This window comes from Pristiophorus japonicus, chromosome 16, assembly GCF_044704955.1.
Source record: "Pristiophorus japonicus isolate sPriJap1 chromosome 16, sPriJap1.hap1, whole genome shotgun sequence".
Classification (NCBI taxonomy): Eukaryota; Metazoa; Chordata; class Chondrichthyes; family Pristiophoridae; genus Pristiophorus; species Pristiophorus japonicus.
Window position 1 is genome coordinate 94,386,988 of NC_091992.1, and position 27,282 is coordinate 94,414,269.

A 27,282-nucleotide genomic window follows, 5' to 3' on the forward strand; every position below is an offset into this window, starting at 1 on the left:
TCATTCGGTGAGCTGATGCCAAGTCAGTCAATTGGAATGCGGAGGGAAATATTTCTATAGCCCTGCATCTGGTCCTGATATGCACAGCACTGTAATTGCCAGGATTGTCTCACCCTCTGCTTAAGAAAAGACCGCTTTTGAGTTCTTAGAAGATGTCACAGAGTGTGCGTCTCACAAGCATGAAGCATAACTGGCACCAAAACACAGACATTTCTGATGAATACGGCCCACAGAAGGCTAAAAATATTATTTTTGTTTCCCTCAAAAAAAAACACACACTGAAGCTTTTCCACTACGCTGGATATAAAACAAATAAACTGGGTTTTTAAACAGTCAAATCTGAGATAGCAAAGTATAGGCCAGAAAGAGAATACTGCCCACAAATTACACAGCGCCTACAATATAGAAATCCACATTCTTTGAACAGAAGCCTATTGAAGTGAGTAATGTTCACTTTGGCTGTATAAGGTGAACCCAATGTGACCACAGTGTAAATATCCTGGTGGTACAGGATTCTTGGCATCTCAAAACAGAAAAATATTTTCACATCATCATCATCATCATCATAGGCAGTCCCTCGAAATCGAGGAAGACTTGCTTCCACTCTAAAAGTGAGTTCTCAGGTGACTGTACAGTCCAATACGGGAATTACAGTCTCTGTCACAGGTGGGACAGACAGTCGTTGAAGGAAAGGGTGGGTGGGGAGTCTGGTTTGCCGCACGCTCCTTCCGCTGCCTGCGCTTGTTTTCTGCATGGTCTCGGCGACGAGACTCGAGGTGCTCAGCGCTCTCCTGGATGCTCTTCCTCCACTTAGGGCGATCTTTGGCCAGAGACTCCCAGTTGTCGGTGGGGATGTTGCATTTTATCAGGAAGGCTTTGAGGGTGTCCTTGAAACATTTCCTCTGCCCACCTGGGGCTCCCTTGTTCCGGAGTTCCGAGTAGAGCACTTGCTTTGAGAGTCTTGTGTTTGGCATGGGAACAATGTGGCCCACCCAACGGAGCTGGTCGAGTGTGGTCAGTGCTTCGATGCTGGGGATGTTGGCCTGATCGAGGTCACTAACGTTGGTGCCTCTGTCCTCCCAGGGGATTTGCAGAATCTTGCGGAGACATCGTTGGTGGTATTTCTCCAGCGATTTGAGGTGTCCACTGTATATGGTCCACATCTCTGAGCCATACAGGGGGGCGGGTATCACTACAGCCCTGTAGATCATAAGCTTGGTACCAGATTTGAGGGCCTGATCTTCCTCAGGTGGCCGAAGGCTGCGCTTGCACACTGGATGCGGTGTTGAACCTCGTCGTCGATGTCTGTCCTTGCTGATAATAGGCTCCTGAGATATGGAAAAAGGTCCATGTTGTTCAGGGCCGCGCCGTGGATCTTGATGACTGGGGAGAAGTGCTGTGTGGCGGGGTCAGGTTGGTGGAGGACCTTTGTCTTACGGATGTTTAGTGTAAGGCCTATGCTTTTATACGCCTCGGTGAAGATGTTGACGATGATTTGGAGTTCAGCCTCTGAATGTGCACAGACGCAAGCGTCGTCCGCGTACTGTAGCTCGACGACAGAGGATGGGACGGTCTTGGATCTGGCCTGGAGGCGATGCAGGTTGAACAGGTTCCCACTGGTTCTGTAGTTTAGTTCCACTCCAGTGGGAGCTTGTTGAGTGTGAGGTGGCGCATTGCAGGGAGGAAGATCGAGAAGAGGGTTGGCCGATGACGCAGCCCTGCTTGACCCCGGTCCGGATGTGGATTGGGTCTGCGGAGGATCCGTTGGTCAGGATAACGGCCTGCATGTCGTCGTGGAGCAGGCGGAGGATGGCGACAAACTTTTGGGGCAGCCGAAACGGAGGAGGATGCTCCATAGTCCCTCACAGTTAACAGTGTCAAAGGCCTTTGTAAAGTCAAAGAAGGCCATGTACAAGGGTTGGTGCTGTTCCCTGCATTTCTCTTGCAGTTGTCATGTCGTAAAGATCATGTCCGTTGTGCCCCGTAGTGGACAGAATCTGCACTGTGACTCCAGGAGGAGCTCCTCAGCCACAGGGAGAAGACGGTTGAGGAGGATTCTAGCGATGTTCTTCCCAGTGGCTGATAACAGGGAGATTCCTCTGTAGTTGCCGCAGTCGGACTTGTCCCCAAAACTGGATAGCTCTTTGTTGGCTGGCACAGATACATTGGGCCGAAATGGCCTCCTTCCATCCTATGATTCGATGAATTCCACTGCTTTCACCAAAGATCTGGCATTGCGACACTAGAATATTTCCCTCGTTCCTCTCTCTCACGATCGAAGTGCCTGTTGTGGTCGGAATCTCTTTCATGGACTTCCCTGTTGCCTAGCAACACAGTTGCATGCTGGCCTTCCTAGTTTCCAGTGCTACTTAAGGCAATGACTGAAGTGTGATGTATGATGTCCTCCGATCATTGAAATGCACTTGCCCGACTTGGGCAGGTGCTTCCAACATTCACCGATACTTCCTGTCGGACCTACAACATGCATGACAGTGGTTGGGGGCCAGCGGTACAGGTCCCGGCCTAATTTTCGGCCCATGTAACCCTGGAAGATGGGCAGAAAACCAGAGGAATATCCTGCAAAAAAGATTGGATACGATGCGGTAATATTTGTATCCTCATTTATTGCATGGGCAGTGTAATGTATGCACCCGTGAATATGCTCACAGGTTCGTGGAACTGTTGCATTGTGAGTGGCTTAGCCAGTCACGTGATGTTCACAAGACTCAATAAAACCCCAGCCAGTTGGTCCAGGTCATCTACGATGAGGTATACAGTTGTGAGCTTAGTTGATGAACTGGTAATGTGCAGTGTGATTGTTACTTTGTTAATAAACCAACTAGTTCTTAATAGCAATATGTTGCTATGAATTCTTAAGTAAAGAACCCATGAAGCAAATACATTACGGGCGAAAATCTGACAGAACAGATCGACCACCGAGAAATACAAGAACAGCAGTAGGCCATTCAGACTCTCGAACTTGTTTTGCAATTCAGTTTGATCATGGCTGATCAGTCTCTTAACTCCATCTACCTGTCTTGGTTCCATATCCCTTAATACCCTTGCCTAACAAAAATCTATCGATCTCAGTTTTGCAATTTTCAATTGGTCTAGTCTCAATAGCCTTTTGGGGGCGAGAGTTCCAGATTTCCACTACCCTTTATAGAATCATAGAATAGTACAGCCCCGGAGGAGGTCATTCAGCCCATCGAATCTGCGCCGGCACTTTCGAAAAGCAATCCAGTTAGTTCCACACTCCCATTTTTTCCCTTATCCTTGCAATTTTTTTCTCCTTCAATTATTTAGCCAATTCGCTTTTGAAGGCTTCTATTGACATCAGGCCTGAACGGCCTAACTCTAATTTTAAGGTTGTGCATTGTTATGGAACCCATCCAAATTTTGTTCCATTGATTTCAATAGAATGAAGGTGGGGTGCGTTCTATAACGGGCTCGTGAGCTGCCCCGTGTGGCAAAGACAGCTTTTCCCCCATATCTCTGACAGGCTGGTTCAAACTCTAAAAAGGATCCAGCACTGGCCTATTAATTGGAACTGTGTGGAACAAAGTGCACCCCACAGCTCCACTACTGCAGACTGCACGGACGGAAAATCCTGGCCACGCCTTTAACAAAACGGGGATTACTGCAAATTTACACAGAAACAGCCCAACCCAGTCCATGCCACCGTTTATGCTCCACACGAGCCTCCTCCTGGCCTATTTGTCCGAACTGCAGCCTTTTGTTTGGATGAGGGAAAATTTCCTGAAGGAGCATAAGCACAAATAAAAGCAACAACAAGTGTGCTCAAGGAAATCTGTTCATAACAATGTGAAGAAAAACAAAGGACCTGTTTGACTGGAACTGCACACTACAATGCTGAAAATCAAAGTGCCACAGGTGAGGTCTGCTGAGTTTTTGATGTCTATAGTAGCTTACTCATCGTGACATTTGATTTCTTCCCTTATAAGCTGCTAGCTGCTTGCTGTCCACCTCCCTCTGGGTGGGACAGCCTCGCCATGAACTTCCCCTTGACTGCTCTTAATGGCACCCGATGATCACATAGCAGACGCTGTGATCTGTGCAAGTTAGATTATGTCATTTGGCCTTGTTCCTCCATTCCTTGATCTCATCTAGCGCTTCATCTAAAAACCGCCAGACCCAGCACTCAGATCGTGCACTAATTGGCCGTCTTACTAACAGAAATACACACAACCAAAATGCCACTGTTTAAATGTTGTCATTGCCTTTCCCCATTGCAATTACATAGCTTGATTATAGGATGAGGAACTAAAGCTGTTATTGGTACTATGCTACGGTAACTAGTGGCAGAGCAAACAGTAAATTAAGCGCCAGTAGCAAAAAACAGACATATTGTATGTAAATATCCACCCAATTTATTGGAGGCCTTACAAGAAAGAAAGAAGATAATTTTCCATCGCAAAGATCAAACTGGAAAATAATGAGCTCAGTGTCGCTCTCTGAACTACTTGCCTGCTTCCTTTTAAAGGCACATGTTGCATCGAGTTAGTCATGTGCAGTCACTGATGAATTATCAAAATAATGCCTATGGTGTCTGCCTTTAAGAAAAATAATAATGATGGCGTAATGACTCATTTAACAAATTGCAGGAGCAGAACATCATCTCAGGTTACCTGCTAAGTTGAAGTGATTGGCAAGTGTTAGCGTACCGTACAACTGCATTGAGTGAAACTAGTTCTTCTAGTCACCGTAATAACATAGCCACCTGTTTTCAGAATGCAGCGCTGCACAGGACCAGCTGGCTTCAAATAGTATGTGCCGACATAACAAACATACCTGCTTGTAAATTATCTTCCACCTCCATTTTGTTTTCTGGTTGCTTTATTTCTCCGGGGTTTTTTGGACTTTAGTATGTTCACGAAGGCAGACAGGAGACCCACTCTCAGGTCTCTGCTAATCCTCCTCTTGATCCTGCTGCAATCTTGTACATGAAGGTTATCCCTTCGAAACATATCAAAAGACCTGCCTTTTAAGGGTCTTCTTCCTTAATGTGTCAGCTGTGGCTCAGTGGCAAGCACCCTCGCCTCTGAGTTAGAAGGTTTAAGTCCCACTGCAGAGGCTTGAACATGAAAATCTAGGCTGACTCTATCAATGTGTTTACAATGTGTCATTGGGAACCTGGCAGGCTGTGTTTTAGGGAGTCAGGATGAATGAGTGGACTGAGGCGCTGTGTTCAAGTCACCGTCTGATTTGGAGGCAAAGGTTCGAATCCCACTTCTGACATTTAATGCATGCTGTGGATCAGTGGGTAGCACTCTTGCCTTTGAATCAAAAGGTTGTGGGTTCAAGTCCCACTCCAGACACTTGAGCACAAAAATCTAGGCTGGCAGTACTGAGTTAGTGCTACAATGTCGGAGGTGTCATCTTTTGGATGAGATGTTAAACCGAGGCCCCGTCTGCTCGCTCAGGAAGATGTAAAAGATCCCTAGATGGCACTATTTCGAAGAAAAGCAGGGGAGTTATTCCCAGTGTCCGGGTCAATATTTATCCCTCAATCAACTTCACTAAAAACAGATTATTTGGTTATTATCACATTACTGTTTGTGGGAGCTTGCTGTGCACAAATTGGCTGCTACATTAAAACAGTGACTACACTACAGAAGTGTGTCATTGGCTGTAAAGCACTTTGGGATGTCCTGACATCGTGAAAGGCGCTATATAAATGCAAGTCTTTCTTTTTTATCGTACAGCAGCTTGAAAAGCAACGTTAAATGGCGACTTCCAAAACTGCTCACCCACTCAATGGCCTCTGGTGATACGGACCGAAGCTGCACTTACAGTGCAGGCAGATTGAGACTCCCTGATGGAGGGGGTTCGACTCCACTTCACTCCAGAGTTAGGATGGATCTTGACACTCGATTTACATTCCAAGTTTAGCGTTGGTGCAAGCATTAAACTTATGCTGTATGAACGCACCAATAAAGAATGTGCATAATTCCATCATCATCTTGGCTTGACTTGAATCAATCTATCACCATGGTAACAGCTTTAGCTGCTCTAAGCTACCATCACATTCACATTGGAGTCTAGTTTACCTTTGTTTGCTAATTTTAGTGAAAAAATAGATGTGTATAAAGTGATGTTTCCCTTAAAGCATTGTCTCCTGTTGTGGATGAGGTACAAATATCTGCTGTTCATGTACAAACTGTATTGGATATTTCTTACTCTACAGGCTATGCAAATCTACCATGTTCAGCTGTAATTCTATTTCCAATCTTCACTTCTCTGGCATCTTTAGTTTATGCACACTGCAAACTTGGTTTGGGAAGAGAAGGTTACTAAAAGTTCTCCCCGGCAGAAGCTTTACCAATGCCGTTCTATGGTCAATGCCTAGGAAGTGCTGAAGTGTCTTAACTCAATGAGTTAAACTCAATTTGTTTCGACACTTAACTTGTGAGCTCCACCACCTTTGTTGGGACTCGCAATGCCCTTGTCCGTCTGGCGGCTGTTTGTGCCAGATTTTCCAGTAGAAGGCATTTTTGTAAAGCCATCCAGTTGCCTGACAGTCAACTCAGTGAAGCAAACATTTTCTAATTGCGTACTGCTCCTCCAGCCTGCTGCTGCAATCTTCCGTCAGAACTGCCTTTCAAAGGCTGCATTCTAATGTATACGCACCCCAGAATGTTCCTCCCAGTTACACAGGAATTGCACTGGAGACTGCCCAATAGTTATGTAAATGAGCTGACCTGTGACATTCTGTTGGATTTAGTTCCGCAGTGCATTGACGGGCGCAACTCCCGATTCACTGGGTGCAACACCCGATTCACTGGGCGCAACTCCCGATTCACTGAGTGCAACTCCCGATTCACTGGGTGCAACTCCCGATTCACTGGGTGCAACTCCCGATTCACTGGGCACAACTCCCGATTCACTGAGTGCAACTCCTGATTCACTGAGTGCAACTCCTGATTCACTGGGTGCAACTCCCGATTCACTGGGTGCAACTCCTGATTCACTGGGTGCAACTCCCGATTCACTGGGTGCAACTCCCGATTCACTGGGTGCAACTCCCGATTCACTGGGTGCAACTCCCGATTCACTGGGTGCAACTCCCGATTCACTGGATGCAACTCCAGACTCACTGGGTGCAACTCCCGATTCACTGGGTGCAACTCCCGATTCACTGGGTGCAACTCCCGATTCACTGGGCGCAACTCCCGATTCACTGGGCGCAACTCCCGATTCACTGGGCGCAACTCCCGATTCACTGGGTGCAACTCCCGATTCACTGGGTGCAACTCCCGATTCACTGAGTGCAACTCCCGATTCACTGGGTGCAACTCCCGATTCACTGGGTGCAACTCCCGATTCACTGGGCGCAACTCCCGATTCACTGGGCGCAACTCCCGATTCACTGGGCGCAACTCCCGATTCACTGAGTGCAACTCCCGATTCACTGGATGCAACTCCAGACTCACTGGGTGCAACTCCCGATTCACTGGGTGCAACTCCCGATTCACTGAGTGCAACTCCCGATTCACTGGATGCAACTCCAGACTCACTGGGTGCAACTCCAGACTCACTGAGTGCAACTCCCGATTCACTGAGTGCAACTCCTGATTCACTGGGTGCAACTCCAGACTCACTGGATGCAACTCCCGATTCACTGAGTGCAACTCCTGATTCACTGAGTGCAACTCCCGATTCACTGGATGCAACTCCAGACTCACTGGATGCAACTCCCGATTCACTGGATGCAACTCCCGATTCACTGGATGCAACTCCCGATTCACTGGATGCAACTCCAGACTCACTGGATGCAACTCCTGATTCACTGGATGCAACTCCAGACTCACTGGGTGCAACTCCAGACTCACTGAGTGCAACTCCTGATTCACTGAGTGCAACTCCCGATTCACTGGATGCAACTCCAGACTCACTGGATGCAACTCCCGATTCACTGGATGCAACTCCCGATTCACTGGGTGCAACTCCTGATTCACAGTTTCTCCCTGTGTACTCGATCAAAACGTCATGATTTTGAACAACTCTTTTAAATCTCCCCTTAATCTTTACTGCTCTAAGGAGAACAACACCAGCTTCTCTTGCCTGTCCATGTAACTGAAGTCCCTCATCCCTGGCACCATGCTCATAAATCTCTTTTGCACCCTTTCTAAGGCCTTGGCATCCTTTCTAAAGTGCGATGCCCAGAATTGAACACAATACTCCAGCTGGGGCCGAATCAGTGACTTAGAAAGATTTAGCATAACTTCCTTGCTTTTATACTCAAATGGTTGGATTTTCGGGTCCTTTGCGCTCTGGGTTTCGCACCGGAGCGGTGAGAAATGGGGCGGTGAAGTCTTCTGTGTCCGGTCGCGATCCTCCGGTCGGGTTTTACTGAGCAGCGCCGCCGGGAAGATCCGCGCCAGGTGTGCGACGCCTCTCCTTGCAACAGCGGCAGTAGTTTAGCACCTGACCCGTACACCCCGAAGCTCGCCCCACGATGACCACCAGGGAAAAGAGAGCGGTTCAGTCCTGCCAGCGGCAGTGAGGCAAATAAAGTACAAAAAAGGTAAGTTCCAGTTCTTTTATTTTTTATAGCGATTTGTGGGAGTGTGGGCAATGTTTTTGGAATGTTTCTGTGATTTATTTGGGGGGGGGGGGTGGGTTCCCTCCCCAAGGCCTCTCTCGGAGCGCTTCCGGCCCCGCACTTTAGTTGGCGAGGTTCCCATTTTTGTGCCACGAAAGTTGTACAACGCCTCCCTTCTTATAAGAACATAAGAACATAAGAATTAGAAACAGGAGTAGGCCATCTAGCCCCTCGAGCCTGCTCCGCCATTCAATAAGATCATGGCTGATCTGGCCCTGGACTCAGCTCCACTTACCCGCCCTCTCCCCGTAACCCTTAATTCCCTTATTGGTTAAAAATCTATCTATCTGTGATTTGAATACATTCAATGAGCTAGCCTCAACTGCTTCCTTGGGCAGAGAATTCCACAGATTCACAACCCTCTGGGAGAAGAAATTCCTTCTCAACTCGGTTTTAAATTGGCTCCCCCGTATTTTGAGGCTGTGCCCCCTAGTTCTAGTCTCCCCTACCAGTGGAAACAACCTCTCTGCTTCTATCTTGTCTATCCCTTTCATGATTTTAAATGTTTCTATAAGATCACCCCTCATCCTTCTGAACTCCAACGAGTAAAGACCCAGTCTACTCAATCTATCATCATAAGGTAACCCCCTCATCTCCGGAATCAGCCTAGTGAATCGTCTCTGTACCCCCTCCAAAGCCAGTATATCCTTCCTTAAGTAAGGTGACCAAAACTGCACGCAGTACTCCAGGTGCGGCCTTACCAATACCCTATATCGTTGCAGCAGGACCTCCCTGCTTTTGTTCTCTATCCCTCTCGCAATGAAGGCCAACATTCCATTCGCCTTCCTGATTACCTGCTGCACCTGCAAACTAACTTTTTGGGATTCATGCACAAGGATCCCCAGGTCCCTCTGCACCTCAGCATGTTGTAATTCCTCCCCATTCAAATAATATTCCCTTTTACTGTTTTTTTTCCCAAGGTGGATGACCTCACACTTTCCGACATTGTATTCCATCTGCCAAACCTTAGCCCATTCGCTTAACCTATCCAAATCTCTTTGCAGCCTCTCTGTGTCCTCTACACAACCCGCTTTCCCACTAATCTTAGTGTCATCTGCAAATTTTGTTACACTACACTCTGTCCCCTCTTCCAGGTCATCTATGTATATTGTAAACAGTTGTGGTCCCAGCACCGATCCCTGTGGCACACCACTAACCACCGATTTCCAACCCGAAAAGGACCCATTTATCCCGACTCTCTGTTTTCTGTTCGCCAGCCAATTCTCTATCCATGCTAATACATTTCCTCTGACTCCGCATACTTCTATCTTCTGCAGTAACCTTTTGTGTGGCACCTTATCGAATGCCTTTTGGAAATCTAAATACACCATAGCCATAGGTACACCTCTGTCCACCATGCTCGTTATATCCTCAAAGAATTCCAGTAAATTAGTTAAACATGATTTCCCCTTCATGAATCCATGCTGCGTCTGCTTGATTGCACTATTCCTATCTAGATGTCCCGCTATTTCTTCCTTAATGATAGTTTCAAGCATTTTCCCCAGTACAGATGTTAAACTAACCGGCCTATAGTTACCTGCCTTTTGTGTGCCCCCTTTTTTAAATAGAGGCGTTACATTAGCTGCTTTCCAATTCGTTGGTACCTCCCCAGAGTCCAGAGAATTTTGGTAGATTATAACGAATGCATCTGCTATATCTTCCGCCATCTCTTTTAATACCCTGGGATGCATTTCATCAGGACCAGGGGACTTGTCTACCTTGAGTCCCATTAGCCTGTCCAGCACTACCCCCCTAGTGATAGTGATTGTCTCAAGGTCCTCCCTTCCCACATTCCTGTGACCAGCAATTTTTGGCATGGTTTTTGTGTCTTCCACTGTGAAGACCAAAGCAAAATAATTGTTTAAGGTCTCAGCCATTTCCACATTTGCCATTATTAAATCCCCCTTCTCATCTTCTAAGGGATCAACATTTACTTTAGTCACTCTTTTCCGTTTTATATATCTGTAAAAGCTTTTACTATCTGTTTTTATGTTTTGCGCAAGTTTACCTTCGTAATCTATCTTTCCTTTCTTTATTGTTTTCTTAGTCATGCTTTGCTGTTGTTTAAAATTTTCCCAATCCTCTTGTTTCCCACTAACCTTGGCCATCTTATACGCATTGGTCTTTGATTTGATACTCTCCTTTATTTCCTTGGTTATCCACGGCTGGTTATCCCTTCTCTTACCGCCCTTCTTTTTCACTGGAATATATTTTTGTTGCGCACTATGAAAGAGCTCCTTAAAAGTCCTCCACTGTTCCTCAATTGTGCCACCATTTAATCTGCGTTCCCAGTCTACTTTAGCCAACTCTGCCCTCATCCCACTGTAGTCCCCTTTGTTTAAGCATAGTATGCTCGTTTGAGACACTACTTCCTCGCCCTCAATCTGTATTACAAATTCAACCATACTGTGATCACTCATTCCGAGAGGATCTTTTACGAGGAGATCGTTTATTTTTCCTGTCTCATTACACAGGACCAGATCTAAGATAGCTTGCTCCCTTGTAGATTCTGTTACATACTGTTCTAAGAAACAATCCCGTATGCATTCTATGAATTCCTCCTCCAGGCTACCCCGTGCGATTTGAGTTGACCAGTCGATATGTAGGTTAAAATCCCCCATGACTACTGCCATCCCTTTTTCACATGCCTCCATTATTCGCTTGATTATTGCCCGCCCCACCATGAAGTTATTATTTGGGGGCCTATAAACTACGCCCACCAGTGACTTTTTCCCCTTACTATCTCTAATCTCCACCCACAATGATTCAACATTTTGTTCATTAGAACCAATATCGTCTCTCACAACTGCCCTGATATCATCCTTTATTAACAGAGCTACCCCACCTCCTTTCCCTTCTTGTCTATCTTTCCGAATCGTCAGATACCCCTGTATGTTTAATTCCCAGTCTTGGCCATCCTGCAACCATGTTTCTGTAATGGCCACCAAATCATACCCATTTGTAATGATTTGTGCCGTCAACTCATTTACTTTATTTCGAATGCTACGTGATTTAGGTAGAGTGCTTTAATCCTAGTTTTTAAACCATGATTTTTAGTTTTGACCCCTCCTGCAGCCCCTTTATATTCAGTGGCCCTTTTTGTTTTTTGCCTTGGGTTTCTCTGCCCTCCACTTTTACTCATCTCCTTTCTGTCTTTTGTTTTTGCCTCCTTTTTGTTTCCCTCTGTCTCCCTGCATTGGTTCCCATCCCCCTGCCATATTAGTTTAACTCCTCCCCAACAGCACTAGCAAACACTCCCCCTAGGACATTGGTTCCGATCCTGCCCAGGTGCAGCCCGTCCGGTTTGTACTGATCCCACCTCCCCCAGAACCTGTACCAATGCCCCAGGAATTTGAATCCCTCCCTGCTGCACCACTGCTCAAGCCACGTATTCATCTGCGCTATGCTGCGATTCCTACTCTGACTAGCACATGGCACTGGTAGCAATCCCGAGATTACTACTTTTGAGGTCCTACTTTTTAATTTAGCTCCTAGCTCCTTAAATTCATCTCGTAGGACCTCATCCCTTTTTTTACCTATGTCGTTGGTACCAAAGTGCACCACGACAACTGGCTGTTCTCCCTCCCTTTTTAGAATGTCCTGCACCCGCTCCCAGACATCCTTGACCCTTGCACCAGGGAGGCAACATACCATCCTGGAGTCTCGGTTGCGGCCGCAGAAATGCCTATCTATTCCCCTTACAATTGAATCCCCTATCACTATCGCTCTCCCACTCTTTTTCCTGCCCTCCTGTGCAACAGAGCCAGCCACGGTGCCATGAATTTGGCTGCTGCTGCCCTCCCCTGATGAGTCATCCCCCTCAACAGTACTCAAAGCAGTGTATCTGTTTTGCAGGGGGATGACCGCAGGGGACCCCTGCACTACCTTCCTTGCACTGCTCTTCCTGCTGGTCTTCCATTCCCTAGTTGGCTGTGGACCCTTCACCTGCGGTAAGACCAACTCGCTACACGTGCTACTCACGTAATTCTCAGCATCGTGGATGCTCCAGAGTGAAACCACCCTCAGCTCCAATTCTGCAACGCAGTCCGTCAGGAGCTGGAGGCGGATACACTTCCCGCACAAAGTAGTCGTCAGGGACACCGGAAGTGTCCCTGAGTTCCCACATGGTACAGGAGGAGCATATCATGTGACCGAGCTCTCCTGCCATGATTTAACCCTTAGATAAACTTAAATTGGCAACAACAATGTTCAAGGTTACTTACTGATATAAAAAAGAAAAAGAAAAGCTGCTCACCAATCACTTACCTCCTTGGCTGTGACGTCACCTTTTGATTTCTTTCTACTTCTTTTTTGCCTTCGCTCCCTGCTGCAGCTGTACAAGTACGCCTCTCCACGCACCTGGGCCTTTATAGGCCTCACCAACACCACGCACTCCCGCCTCTCGGACTGCCGCCGCCTCTCCACGCACCTGGGCCTTTATAGGCCTCACCAACACCACGCACTCCCGCCTCTCGGACTGCCGCCGCCTCTCCACGCACCTGGGCCTTTATAGGCCTCACCAACACCACGCACTCCCGCCTCTCGGACTGCCGCCGCCTCTCCACGCACCTGGGCCTTTATAGGCCTCACCAACACCACGCACTCCCGCCTCTCGGACTGCCGCCGCCTCTCCACGCACCTGGGCCTTTATAGGCCTCAACAACACCACGCACTCCCGCCTCTCGGACTGCCGCTGCCTCTCCACGCACCTGGGCCTTTATAGGCCTCACCAACACCACGCACTCCCGCCTCTCGGACTGCCGCCGCCTCTCCACGCACCTGAGCCTTTATAGGCCTCACCAACACCACGCACTCCCGCCTCTTGGACTGCCGCCGCCTCTCCATGCACCTGGGCCTTTATAGGCCTCACCAACACCACGCACTCCCGCCTCTCGGACTGCCGCCGCCTCTCCACGCACCTGGGCCTTTAGAGGCCTCACCAACACCACGCACTCCTGCCTCTCGGACTGCCGCCGCCTCTCCACGCACCTGGGCCTTTAGAGGCCTCACCAACACCACGCACTCCTGCCTCTCGGACGGCCGCCGCCTCTCCACGCACCTGGGCCTTTATAGGCCTCACCAACACCACGCACTCCCGCCTCTCGGACTGCCGCCGCCTCTCGCTGCCGCTGGGCCTTTATAGGCCTCACCAACGCCACGCACACCCGCCTCTCGGACTGCCGCTGCCTCTCGCTGCCGCTGGGCCTTTATAGGCCTCACCAACACCACGCACACCCGCCTCTCGGACTGCCGCCGCCTCTCGCTGCCGCTGGGCCTTTATAGGCCTCACCAACGCCACGCACTCCCGCCTCTCGGACTGCCGCCACCTCTCGCTGCCGCTGGGCCTTTATAGGCCTCACCAACACCACGCACTCCCGCCTCTTGGACTGCCCAAGGCCCAGATGGCAAAAATTTCTCCCCATAGCGCAGACGTTCCTCGACTGGTAACTTTTCCGCCCCGCCTCCGTCCCGAAAATGGCAAAACATGAAAATCCAACCCTATGCCTATGTTTATAAAGCTACGGATCCCATACGCTTTCTTAACTGCTTTCTCAACTTGTCTTGCCTGCTTAAAGATTTGTGTGCATACAGGTTACAGACTTAGGGAAAGGCGAGGTCATGGGGGGGATTTCGACAGAATTTATTATTGGTTATATTTGCCGGAAAATGGCAGACTGTTTAACATAGAACTTTGGGAGAAGCCCTGACCACATGGATCTCCCGCACGGTCACTCTGCATGAGGAACGGAACATCGGACACAGTGTGATTTGTCACTGCCCCAATAACTCGTCACTGCCCCAACAATCCGGTCCTGCTGCAATCAGGAAATGTCTGACTGACAATGCCCTTGAGCTGTGTGGACGAGGTTGACTGGGAGTGACCTTACAGTCTGCACAAAGATCAACTCCACTTTTACCCTTGCCTCTCAATCCCTTTTTGTGAGCCATCTTTCTCTTGACCGTTGTTTCAGGTTGCTAAGATGCTTCCATTAGGCCTCTGTATTTCTCTTGGTATGTGAGCACTTATTTGCTTTTGAAGTCAGTGGCTCAATTCATTCGCAATTGGTGTTGTTGCATAGCTTTCCTTTATTTCCACTTTTTCTTTACTGATCTCTCAAGCTTATTTTCCCGAAAATGTCCAAAAGGCCAACAGTGATCGTCCGCGTACCATTTGCTTCCATTACTACCAGTAGAATTGGCTCATTACCAAAGCTCATATGTGTAATTTCCTACTGCTAAGCTGTTTAATTTTCATGGTTACATATTCCATTGGATGACTTAACCACCGGCTATAAATTATGATGCAGTAAATCATGCGTTCATACTTGGACAGCAAGTGCGGTTAAAGTTCTCACTTTTCCCACAAGATAGCTTAACTGCCACACACAGGACAGCCCTGCCTCAAGTTTTTACGTGTGAAAAAGTCAACCTTTGTGACATGAACTTTTTAGGCCAGATTTCCCTTTATTGGGCAGTGCATTTTCTGCTCACTCTATTATTTTGCTTCATTCAACTCAAGGTAAGAAAAACTAAAGTTGCTGGGCGGTAGGGGAGACTGAGCATCTGGCTACAGTGTGTTCCTTGCACTACCCCAAGAACAGAGCAGCGTAATCCTGCCGGAACACTGTCTAGCCAAGATGTCTAGCCAAGATTGGCATGTTGAAAGCCTGAGTCCTTCTCTCCACAGTATCAGCTGTGGCTCAGTGGTATGCCGATTGGTAGCACACTTGCCTCTGAGTCAGAAGGTTGTGGGCTCAAGTCCCACTCTAGGAGCTTGAGCACATTAAAAAATCCAGGCTGACATTCCAGTGCAGTGCTGAGGGAGCGCTGCACTGTTGGAGGTGCTGTCTTTCAGATGAGGCGTTAAACCGAGGCCCCGTCTGCTCTCTCAGGTGGATGTAAAAGATCCCATGGCACTATTTCAAAGAAGAGCAGGGAGTTATTCCTGATATCCTGGCCGGTATTTATCCCTCAATCAACATAACAGATTATCTGGTCATTATCACATTGCTGTTTGTCGGAGTTTGCCGCGTTTCCCACATTACAAAAGTGACTACACTCCAAAAGTACTTAATTGGCTGTAAAGCACTTTGAGACGTCTGGTGGCCGTGAAAGGCGCTATATAAATCCAAGTCTTTCTTTCTTTCTTTCCTCAATCAGGTACCAATTTACAAGTGCACAGCCACCAGAATACCCTGGAATTAAAAATGTTGTCTTAGACCACCAGCAACATTGGCAGAGAACCAGGCGCTTACCTGTTACCAGGCACTGCCAGTCATTAAAGTCCAATGGATAACTGCAGCTAGCTTGACGTGAATAAAGAAAACATCAACTATGTGGACGCATACTGTTTTTTTAATGAACCACAAAAACAACTTACACTTATACAGCATCTTTAACATAATAAAATATCCCAATGTTCTTCATAAAGGTGCAAAATAACTGGAGACCAAGAAATGGAGGAAGAAGGATTAAGCCATGATCATATTGAATGGCGGTGCAGGCTCGAAGGGCTGAATGGCCTACTCCTGCACCTATTTTCTATGTTTCTAAGGGTGGTGACCAAAAGTAAGATTGAAGAGGTAGATTGTGGGGAGGCTTCTGAAGAAGGGGAGAGAGGTCACAAGATTAAGGGGTTGAGGTAAAATGTTCCAGAGTGAGGAAACAAAATGGCTGATGGCTCCACAGCAAAACTGGAGTGGAGAGAGGGAGGCTGCAAAGGAGGTCAAAACTGGAAGAACAGAGAGTTCAAACAGGAATATAGGGCTGAATGAGGTGGCAGAGGGAGGGAGAAGTGAGTCTATGAAGGGATTTGTAGAGCAAGACAAGGATTCTGAGACTGCTGTGCAAGTGGCTAGGGAGTCAGTAGAGGTAGTCAAGGACATGTGCAACAGGGGAGCAGGACTCAGTGCAAGATAGAATGTGGGGGATGGAGTTTTGGACAAGTTGCAATTTGTGAAGGACAGAATTCAGGAAGCACCAAGGACAGTGTTGAAGTAATCACATTTGGAGGTGACAAAAGCATGAGTAAGCGTCATGGCGGCAGTAAGGATGAGGTTTGGGGTTCATTGGGCTTAATCTGAAGGAGCTCGAAGAGTTAGGGAGAGAGTCCGGCACTAAGATTAGTTTTAAGTGGGAACTGAAACTGATTTTGGTTTTGCTTGTGTTGAGTTGAATGAATCAAAATGGCCCACACAAAGCCAAAATTCAAATTGTTCCAAATATCCTAATCTTATCCCAGTTGTATATGGTACTCGTACTGAAATATTTACAATAAGATCATTGAGTTATGACATTTACTTGGTAAATTGCTGTGATATTCTATCTCCTTACACAGCATTACAACTTAAATTGCTGATACTAGTAGTGTATCGGTCTCAGCTTGGGCAGGTCCAATGCAGGCTGCATTCTTAGGACATTTTTTTTCGATTAGAATAGCCAGCATCACAGATTACTGGCTTTACTTTAATGTCTTAAAACATTATTATTGCTGTAGTAGCTACTGAATTGGTTCTATTTCATATAGGTTCAACAACACGGAATCAGCAGGGTGACTGACAACCCCACCGACACCTGAGAATCCCTGGCCAAAGGCCGCCCTAAGTGGAGGAAGTGCATCCGGGAGGGCGCTGAGCACCTCGAGTCTCATTGCCGAGAGCATGCAGAAACCAAGCGCAGGCAGCGGGAGGAGCGTGCGGTAAATCAGGCTCCCCATCCACCCTTTCCTTCAACGACTGTCTGTCCCGCCTGTGACAGAGACTGTAACTCTCGTATTGGACTGTTCAGTCACCTAAGAACTCATTTTTAGAGTGGAAGCAAGTCTTCCTCGATTCCAAAGGACCGCCTATGATGATGATGATGACATGGACTGTCTTTAATGCTCCCACCACAATCCTTAGAAGCTGAAATTGCAACTCTCATGTCATAATAAATGTATGCCAGATAAAAGTAAAGTGTATTTATTTAAAGTCACCAATTTGACTCGAATTCAATGTGGAACAGTAGTTTAAACTGGGTACACTTCATACCCACAAGTAGAATGCTGGGATACAGAAGTGGAGCAGTGAAGATTGTGCTGAGGTTTTATAATGCACCGGCCCGAAGACAATTGCAGTGTTGTGTGAAGTTCAGGTTGCTGCACTTTGAGAAGGACACACATACGCATTGGAAAGGATGCAGCAACATAGAGAGAGTGAGCTATGGGCATAGATAAAAAAAATTAAGTTCTATAGCTTAGAAAGTTAAAGCATGATCTCACTGAGGGACATAAAGTATTCAGTGGTATGGATAGGATTAACTCACAAGCTTACTTAACATTAAGTCGAGACTGTAGGACAAGACACTGAATTGATGAAAGGTAAATCTTAAACTGACATTACAAACAATTCTTTACTGAAAAGGGGATAAACTCTTGTAACTCTACCAGGTAAGACAGTGGAGTTAAAGATGTTAGGGGAGTGAAGAATACAATTTGATCTTAGGTTAGATGAGTTGGAGTACTAGAGGATCACGTTTGATAGTTGAATGGGCTTTTCTCATCTTTTGGCTTTTTCTTATTATGCTCTCATATCCGCCATAGCAGAGAGACTGACATTTGATGCCTTGCCGATGAAAGAGCTTGGCTCCCTCCCTTTCCGTGTTTACATAATGCCCCTCGGAGATATCGTCTATAGTCATGGGGTCAGATTCCATATGTGAGCTGATGAAACCCAGCTTTACCTCCCGACCATCACCCTCCATTCCACAACAACTGCCTTGTGTTGTCGGACTGTTGATCTGACGTCAAGTCATGGCCGAGGCAGAGCTGTCTTTAACTGAGCACAAGGAAAATTGAAACCATTTCATTCATCTCCTGATAAAAAACACAATTCCCCCTAGAACCATGCCTTTCCCCCAGATGTTCAAACAATGCAGTGCACAGCCTTGGGGCTAGAAATTTTGTTTTCAGCGTAAACGGTATTTTTTCACCAAAATTACCGTTTTCGTTTCGCTATTGCTATCAACCCCGCCATCTCTTTTAATACCCTGGGATGCATAGCGGTAAAAATCGGCGTTGCGCGAGGATTCGCGGCGCAAACTGCGAAATTTGGCAACTTTAGTCTGAGGCCGATACCATCTGAGGGAGGAAAAACACCCCCAAAAAAATTGGGGAAAAAAATTCACAAAACATTCACAAGATACTTATCTATTGAATCGCTGAAAAATAATTTAAAAATTAAAACTTTAACTTACTTTTTTTGTAGGTCTTCAAACTTACCGCTGCTGGCAGAGCTGCAACGACAGGTTTTACCCTGTCGGTATTCTGAGCGAAGAGTACGGATGCGGAGAGAGCCAAATTTTTGGCGAAAACACTATTTCGGGTCTTGCACGGCGGCGCTCCTTCCCCAGCGGTAGGTGGAACGCACCGCCGCAAAACATCACCGAATTTCCCACCGACCAGGTTTTCGCCAAATGGGTGAACTAGCACCCAAAAACCCAGTCGCAAAATCGCCAAATTTCTAGCCCCTGGAGTCCTGTCCAACTGCTTTGCAGCAATGTATGTGAGATGATTAAGTGCATTCAAAGTGAGCATAAACGGGAAGATTCCCCTCTAGCAACGAGCAGCTACAGGATGCTAATGCAGAGCTGGAGTTCCTGAATCAAAATCAATGCCTGTGTGAGATTGTTTCGTCATTGAGAGCAGAAAGGTCATGTAGAAAGAAGAGGTCTGAATTCATTGAGTGATGAAAGAGATGTGAGAAATTAATGGTACTTTTACAGAAAAAAAATGTTTCGGTAATTTTGTAGAACAGATCACTTCTTCGAAGCGGTGTTGTATTTGGATGAACGGAACCTCATCAAATCCATCGAAATGCAATCTTGATTAAAGAAAATTCCTGTCAAATTACCATATCTTTGCATATTCAGTAACGGGACTCTTTTTGTGCACTTGGAACTATTCGATTTGATTGGATTGAACTGGATGCACAATTTTATCAATACTTCATGCTTGACATTTCCTTTCAACAAAGTATGTCCTGTGGACCAAATTAGGCTTTCCATCCCATAATTAAAATCTCTTCATTACGAAAAAAAAAAGGTCTGTCACCAAAAGGCAATTTGCTTCAAGCGACCTCAAAGGAATTTGTGAACCCTTTTTCAATACCCTTTAGAAACAAATGAACTAAATCCACAAGTAAATGTGGATGTGATGAAAGTTATTTGGAAGCTACGTTGTGTACCAGACTATGAACTGAGTCATGCTGGTACAGCTGCCTCCACTTATGTGTTCACCCGATTCATTTACATAGACATTTACCGGTCAGTTTCCTCCTGTTAATTTTCAGAGAAAATTGTTTTATTAAAGGTCATTTCCACTTAAAGGAAAAGGAGAGCCTAGGAGGAATTTTATTTTTGTTGAGATTACTTCCTCTTCTGTAGATGAAAATGATACTCACATCAGAAATGCTTTGATGCCATTTTCAAAACTTCACTTTTCTTGCTGCCTTGGAGATCCTTAAGTGGTCTCTTCCTCTGTACAACGCTGTTCCGATCAGGCCAATTATGGGGAGGATCCTGGAGTGGCTCCATTGGGAGCAGCTGAGGATTGGGTGACTGCAGATCAGCCAGAGAGCAGCTCTGGATCAACGGTACACCAGGAAGTCATGTTACGGGGCTGGGATTGCTCATCTCCGGAGAGGGGCATCGACTGGCTCGTTGGCTGCTTTTCCCTGCGCTCATCGCAGCCATAGTGAGAGACTCACAGTGCAGAGAATTGCGGGAGTGAGCCCTGCCATATCAGTGTGCTCGCACTGTGTCACTGGGAGCTTGGCAAACTGTGTGTTAGGGAGTCAGGATGGCAGAGGCGTTGCGTTCAGGTCGCAGTCTGATTTGGAGGCGAGGGTTTGAATCCCACTTTAGTCCTTGCCGTGGCTCAGTTGGTAACATGCTGAGTCAGAAGGTTGAGGGTTCAAGTCCCACTCCAGAGACTTTGAGCACAAAAATCTAGCCGGAAACTCCAGTGCCGTGCTGAGGGAGTGCTGCATTGTCGGAGGTGCCATCTTTCAGATGAGACATTAAATCGAGGTCCCATCTGCTCTCTCAGGTGGACGTAAAAGATCCCTTGGCACTATTTTGAAGAAGAGCAGGGGAATTATCCCCGGTGTCCCGGCCAATATTTATCCCTCAATCAACATCACTAAAAAAACAGTTTATCTGGTCATTATCACAATTGCTGTGTGTGGGAGCTTGCTGTACACAAATTGGCTGCCGTGTTTCCTACATTACAACAGTGACTACGGGCCCAAGTTTCCGCCCTCTGGAAAAATGGCGCATCTCGATAAGGTGCGCCGACTTTCTGGAAGAAAAAGGGCGCCGAAAACTTACCTTGTGATTCTCCGGTCTCCTCAGGGCGTCTCCGTGCTCGGTGTGGCGCAGCTAGAGTGTGTGCGCATGTGCAGTAGCTCCAGGCCCCTGAGGCTGCGTGGGAGGGGCTCGACCCTAGTCCTGGCCGAATGGGCTCACCCGTTCAGCTCCCTACCCCCCTCCCTCCCTCCCGTTCAGCCTTCCCGCCCCCCCACCTCTTCTCCCCTCCCCTTCTCTACCCCCCCTCCCCACCTTTCCCGTCATCATCGGCACCCGCCAGCCCGGCATCTCGCTGGGGGCGGGCCCTGCCCTAAGTACCGGCGGCGGCAGCGGCCCGACCCGGCCCATTCAGCCTCTTCACCCCCCTCCTCTCTCCCCCTCACTCCCTCCCTCCCTCCTCCTCTCCCTCCTCCCCCCTCTTTTCCCCCTTCCCTCCTCCACCCACCTCTCCCCCCCTCCCCTCCTCTCCTCCCCCCCACTCCCCTCCTTTCCTCCCCCACCTCTCTCTCCCTCCCTCCCCCCCCTCCTCCCCCCCACCCCTCGCTGTCAGAAGAACAGAGATACTGACAGAGACAGAGAGAGAGAGACACTGGGGGGAGGAGCCCTTCCCAGCATGCTGTTGGAGGGCTTCCGGTGCTGCAGTAGGTGAGTAGAAATAATTTTTTATTTATTGATGGATTTGTTATTTTTTTAATATTTTATTTTAACATTTTTTTTGATTGATTTATTGATTTATTTATTATTTATTATTGATGATGGCTCTTTATTTGTAAAAGTGAAGTGTTTGTAAGCTTCCCTTCCCCTCCCCACCTCTCGTTCCTTACGCCTGATTTATGTGTAGGCAAGGTTTTTCTGAGCGTACAAAAATCTACAATTACTCCATTCTAAGTTAGTTTGGAGTAAGTTTTCGCTGCCTAAACTTGCAAAACAGGCGTAAGTGGCTGGACACGCCCCCTTTTGAAATAAAATCTGTTCTAAAATGAAACTATTCTCACTCACTAGAACTGGAGCAAATTAAATGCCGAGAATTGCAATTTCTAAGATGCTCCATTCTAAACTAGTGGCTCCAAAAAAATAGGAGCAACTCAGGCCGAAACTTGAGCCTTACATTTCAAAAAGTATTTTTGTTGGCTGTAAAGCGCTTTGGGAAATCCAGTGATCGTGAAAGGTGCTATATAAATACAAGCCTTTCTTTCTGGTTTATTCACATGTCTCTGGTCAAGATGGTGCACCTGGACGAGTTGCCCGGACTCAGTTATGTTACTGGATGTCTTAATGCAGCCTTCAGTTGATAGTCAAATGTGTCTTGTACAATGCGCTGTCATGTAAATTGGGATTAGTTTCAGTGGATTGGCAACAGTCCTCAGTGTGCTCAGTGGGATCAAATCACAATGTTCAGTCTTGGTAGAATACTGGGCACCTCCTTTTCATTGTTAAAGAAATGTAGTTTGTTAGCAGTAGAATATGCAGCAGCTTTTCCAGCTCCTGCACCTGAGGCTACAGCAAATACCAGAATATCAAATGCAGAGGGGCGCACGGCTAACAGAGCGCGGAGAGCTAATGGAGCGCCTGGAGCTAACGGAGATCACGGTGCTAACATAGCACTACCATTTTTCCATCCATTAATTTAAACGGATAGAAAATCTGGCATGCACTCCTCCCCAACTGGTTTTCCTGTTGTCACTGTGCTCAGATGATTTAATAGCCCCAGACACAGGAACAGGAAAATCTGCCTTCAATTGCATTAGCAATTCAACAACAAGCAAGCTTCGGCAAGGGAAGATTGCACCTGCAAATTCCCAGCATGTGGATAAACCTAATCACAAGTTACACAGCGATGCTTCCACTAGTACCGTAAAGTTCTGCTGCAAAAATTAGTATTCACCGTTGTGCTTTGTAGAGAAATACTTGAACCAATTGTGAGATTTCGGATATACTTGTATACATTATATCTTATGGACACATCCAGAACTGTGATGTTTCCAATGGAAGTTATCCACATCGCTGGGAGTACGTGCTTGGAACAAAGCCTCAAGTGTTAAGGAGTTACAGATGGCAGAGTGATGGGCACCAGTCAACTCCTACCTAAATAGGCCACAGTTTGGATATGTTTATTCCAATTCCCAAAGGACAGCACAATGTAAATTGCATTTGTACTAATTTCTGTAATTGCACAGGGTGAAATCTGGCAAACACTCACATCTGGTGTTGCATGCCTTTTGCATCTCTGTGTTAATTCATGTGCTAGCGCACTATCGGACATATGTGCCGTATCTTTCCCATAATAAAACTAGAGTCAGACAAGGTAATTGGCCTTGGGAGAGCCTGTATTGTCTTTCTTAGCAATGCTCGGTTTTGCAGCTCGAGACATATGGGCTGGATTTTCGGTTTTACCGTTTTCGGGGCAAAAACGGAGGCGGGGCGGGAAAGTTACCGCCTGGGTAACGTCTGCGCTGTGCGGAGAAATTTTTGCCATTGGGGCCCTACGCCAGGGGGCACAGTGCAAAGGGAAGCGTTGTACAACTTTCGCGCTGCAAAAATGGGAATCTCGCCAACTAAAGTGTGGGGCCGGGAGCACTCCGAGAGAGGCCTTGGGAGGGGAAAAAAAAAAAATCACAAAAAAATTCCAAAAGCATTGCCCACACCCCCACAACACAAACTGCTACAAAAAAAATAAAAGAATAAACACTGGAACTTATCTTTTTTGCAGTTTATCTACCTCACCGCCACAGGCATGGCTGGACCGCTCCGTTTACCCTGGCGGTCATCACGGGGTGCGCTTCGGGGCGCACGGGTCGGGTGCAAGTTGAAACTACTGCTGGTGTCGCAAGGAGAGTCATTGCACACCCGGTGCGGATCTCCCCGGCGGTGCTGTTAAGCACTGCCGCAAAACCCGACCGGAGGATCGCGACCGGACGCCGAAGACCTCACCACCCCATTTCTCGCCACTCCTGAATGAAACCCGGAGCACAAAGGACCCGAAAATCCAGCCCAATGGGTACAAAAGCAAGGAGGTAATGTTGGACTTGTTCACAATCTTAGTTAGGTTGCAGCTGGAATATTGTGTGAGGTTTCGGGCACCCCATTATAGGAAGGATATAAAAGCAAAGGAAAAGGTGCAATGCAGATTTACTGGGATGCTGCCAGGGTTGAGGGTTTTGGTTGCGAAGAGAGATTGAAGAATTTAGGAACTTTTTTTGTTCAAGCTGAGAAGGCTAAGGGATGATCCGATAGTAATCGTTAAGATTTTGAAGGGTTACGATGAGGTAAATAGTGATGTTCTGTTTCCACTGATCAGTGAAATGGTAATGAGAGGACACAAACTTAAGTTAATCAGAAAAAATAAATTACAGGGGAGTTTAGGAAAACAATTCTTACAGAGACAGTGGTTACAATGTGGAATTCTCTGTCATAAACCATCGTTGAAGCAGAGTCCATAATTATTCAAAAAGGGAATTAGATAGTTGCTTGAAAAAGAGGAATAGCAGAATATGGGAGCGAGCAGAAGTGTAGGGTTAGAACATAAGAACATAAGAAATAGGACCAGGAGTAGGCCATATGGTCCCTTGAGCCTGTTCAACCATTCAATAAAATCATAGCCAATCTTCTACATCAATTCCACTTTCTCGTCTGATCTCTATATCCCTTGATTCCCTTAGTGCCTAAATATCTATCGATCTCAGTCTTGAATATACTCAATGACTAAGCATCCACAGAATTCCAAAGATTCATAACCCTCTGAGTGAAGAAATTTCTCCTCATATTAGTCCTAAATGGCCGACCTCTTATCCTGAAACTATGGGCTCAAGTTTCGGCCTGAGTTGCTCCTATTTTTTTGGAGCAACTAGTTTAGAATGGAGCATCTTAGAAATTGCAATTCTCGGTGTTTAGTTTGCTCCAGTTCTAGTGAGTTAGAATAGTTTCATTTTAGAACAGATTTTTTTTCAAAAGGGGACATGTCCAGCCACTTCCGCCTGTTTTGCAAGTTTAGGCAGCGAAAACTTACTCCAAACTAACTTAGAATGGAGTAAGTGTAGATTTTTGTACGCTCAGAAAAACCTTGCCTACACATAAATCAGGCGTAGGGAACGAGAGGTGCGGGGGGGTTTATAAACATTAAACACTTCACTTTTACAAATAAAGAGCCATCATCAATAATAAATGATAAATACATCAATAAATCAACCAATAAATCAATCCAAAAAATAAAAAAATTAAAAAAAAGTAATAACAAATCAATCTCTCTCTGTCTCTGTCAGTGTCCCTCTGTGTTTCTGACAGTGAGGGTTGGGGGGAGCGAGGGGGAGTGGGGAGGGAGTGGAGGGGGAGGGAGAGGAGGGGGAAGAGGGGGAGGGAGAGGAGGGGGAAGAGGAGGGGGGGAGAGGAGGGGTGAGAGGAGGGAGGGGGGAGGGGAAAGGAGGGAGGGAGGGGAGAGGAGGGGGAAGGGGTAGAGGAGGGGGAGGGGGGCGAGAGAGGGGGAGGGAGGAGGAGGATGGGGGAGGAATGGGGAGAGGAGGGAGGAGGTAAGAGGGAGGAGAGAGGAGGGAGGGGAGAAAAGGGAGGGGAGGAGAGGAGAGGAGGGGGAGGGAGAGTGGGGGTGAGGGAGAGGAGAGGGGGAGGGAGAGGAGGGGGGGGAGGGAGAGGAGGTGGGGGAGAGGAGGGGGAGGATGAACGGGCCCCGCCGCCGACATCGAAGCCGAGCCGCTGAAGACTTTGGACGGGGCAGGCCCCCGGCAAGATGCCGGGCAAGCGGGCCCCGCCAACGACGTGGAGGGAGGGAGGAGGGGGGGAGAGGAGGGTGAACGGCTGAACGGGAGGGAGGGAGGGGGTGAGCGGGTGAGCGGGAGCTGAACGGGAGGGAGGGGTGGGAGCGGGAGCTGAACGGGAGGGGGGGTGGGGGAACGGGAGGGTGGTGGGGAGCGGGAGCTGAACGGGAGGGGGGTGGAGAGCGGGAGCTGAACGGGAGGGAGGGAGGCCCGAGTCTTCGCCCGGTGAGCCCATTCGGCCAGGGCTAGGGCCGGCGTGCTTTGGGCCCCTCCTACGCAGCCTCAGGGGCGAGAGCTACTGCACATGCGCACACACTCTAGCGCGCATGTGCAAAGGTCACGGCACTGTTTTCGGCACCGGGATCTGGCTCCGTCCCCGACCCCTTGTGCTGCGCCACGCCGAGCACGAAGGCGTCCTGAGGAGACCGGAGAATCACAAGGTAAGTTTTCGGCGCCCTTTTTATTCCAGAAAATCGGCGCACCTTATGGAGGTGTGCCGTTCTTACAGAGGGTGGAAACTTGGGCCCAATGACCCCTAGTTCTAGACTCTCCAGCCAGGGGAAACAGCCACTCAACATTTATCCTGTCAAGCTCTCTAAGAATTTTACACGTTTCAATGAGATCATCTCTCATTCCTCTAAACTCCAGAGAATTTAGGCCCATTGTCCTCAATAACCAGCTGGCTCATGTAGAGGAAAGCACTGGCTCAGATTTAATGGGCTGAATGGCCTTTTTCTGTGTTACTCTATTCTTTGTAGAGCAGCCAGGATTTCTCCTTTTACAATGCGCCCAGAGTGCTGTAAAGAATAAATTTGTACAAGTGCTTAGTATAAGTAGTTCAGTATGACAGAGTGAAAAATTACAAGTCAGCAGGCAACAGCAGAAATTTCTGATGTGTCCTGTTTGAAATTTTAGCCCCAGGGAGCGATTTATATCATATGAAGCAGTCCTCCGACCATTGTTTCTTCATATCTTGTGATCAAGCATCAAATCCCACCCAATGGTATGTGATAAATGTCTTTCCGCACTGGCACGATTAGGGCCCATGAGTGAAATCATCTTTTTGAAGTCTCAATCCAGTCCCAGTGAGATTATAATCTATGATCTTAAACAGTTTATAAAGTTTTGAACACAACCAGTTAAAGATACTATCAGAGGAATGGTATGCCCCAATTAGTATCTGTCTCAAGAATGGGATTTTTGCACCATTATGTATTTTTATCCATTATCCTGATGAATGTTTCCATGTGTTTAAAACAGAGACCAGGAGGTTGCCTAATTTTACACTGATAAAATAATTTCACGCTTAGGCTGGAAGAAGTATTAAGATCTTGTCTGATGTTACTGTAGCTAGTGAATAATGATCTGTGCCAATTTCTATGGTCTCCAGACCATGCAAGCAATGCATTTCACAAATGCTGTATGTTATTAAACAAATAAAAATGTATAAATCAGCCATTGTCTTAAAAAAATGTGGATATCTCAGATTACACAGAGATACAAGAGTGATCAACAGACCTATGTGAGAGTGGAAACATTCTTTGT

The 27,282-nt window shown here is 47.2% G+C and overlaps 1 protein-coding gene and 1 long non-coding RNA gene across 3 annotated transcripts in view; one reads left to right on the forward strand and one right to left on the reverse strand.

Moving 5' to 3' along the window:
• Positions 1-17,580, forward strand: part of LOC139227108 (uncharacterized) — a 72,202-nt gene extending 54,622 nt beyond the window's left edge. Inside the window, exon 2 of the long non-coding RNA XR_011587383.1 lies at positions 17,154-17,580. This is a non-coding gene — a long non-coding RNA (uncharacterized lncRNA). The remainder of the gene's footprint in view (positions 1-17,153) is intronic.
• Positions 1-27,282, reverse strand: part of b3gntl1 (UDP-GlcNAc:betaGal beta-1,3-N-acetylglucosaminyltransferase-like 1) — a 388,088-nt gene that overhangs the window by 184,737 nt on the left and 176,069 nt on the right. The window lies entirely within an intron of this gene.